The following is an 888-nucleotide window of genomic DNA, read 5'->3' on the forward strand; positions in this document are numbered from 1 at the left end:
TGGTGGCGCAGTGGTTGAGAGTCCGCCTGCCGATGCAGGGGACGCGGGTTCGTGCCCCGGTCCGGGAGGATCCCACATGCCGCGGAGCGGCTGGGCCCGTGAGCCATGGCCGCTGGGCCTGCGCGTCCGGAGCCTGTGCTCCGCAACGGGAGAGGCCACAACAGTGAGAGGCCCGCGTACCGCAAAAAAAAAAAAAAAAAAAAAAAGTTATGTTTACACTACACTGTAGTCTATTAAGTGTGCAATAGCATTAGGTCTTTAAAAAATGAATATGGCTTAATTAAAAAATACTTTATTGGGACTTCCCTGGTGGTCCAATGGCTAAGACTCTGAGCTCCCAGTGCAGGCGGCCTGGGTTCAATCCCTGGTCAGGGAACTAGATCCCATATGCCTCAACTAAGAGTTCGCATGCCACAACTAAAGATCCCACGTGCCGCAACTAACACCTGGCGCAGCAAAATAAATAAATAAATATTTTAAAAAATGATAACAATCATCTAACAATGCAGGGTTGCCACAAAAACTCAATCTGTCTTAAAAAAAAAGCGGACTTCCCTAGTGGTGCAGTGGTTACGAATCCGCCCGCCAATGCAGGGGACACGAGTTTGAGCCCTGGTCTGGGAAGATCCCACATGCCGCGGAGCAACTAAGCCCGTGCACCACAACTACTGAGCCTGTGCTCTAGAGCCCACAAGCTGCAACTATTGAGCCGGCGCACCACAACTACTGAGCCTGCACTCTAGAGCCCGCGAGCCACAACTACTGAGCCTGTGTTCCACTACTGAAGCCCACGCTCCTAGAGCCTGTGCTCCGCAACAAGAGAAGCCACCGCAATGAGAAGCCCGTGCACCGCAACGAAGAGTAGCCCCCGCTCGCTTCGACTAGAGA

The sequence above is a fragment of the Physeter macrocephalus genome, chromosome 1 (assembly GCF_002837175.3).
Source record: "Physeter macrocephalus isolate SW-GA chromosome 1, ASM283717v5, whole genome shotgun sequence".
Lineage (NCBI taxonomy): Eukaryota > Metazoa > Chordata > Mammalia > Artiodactyla > Physeteridae > Physeter > Physeter macrocephalus.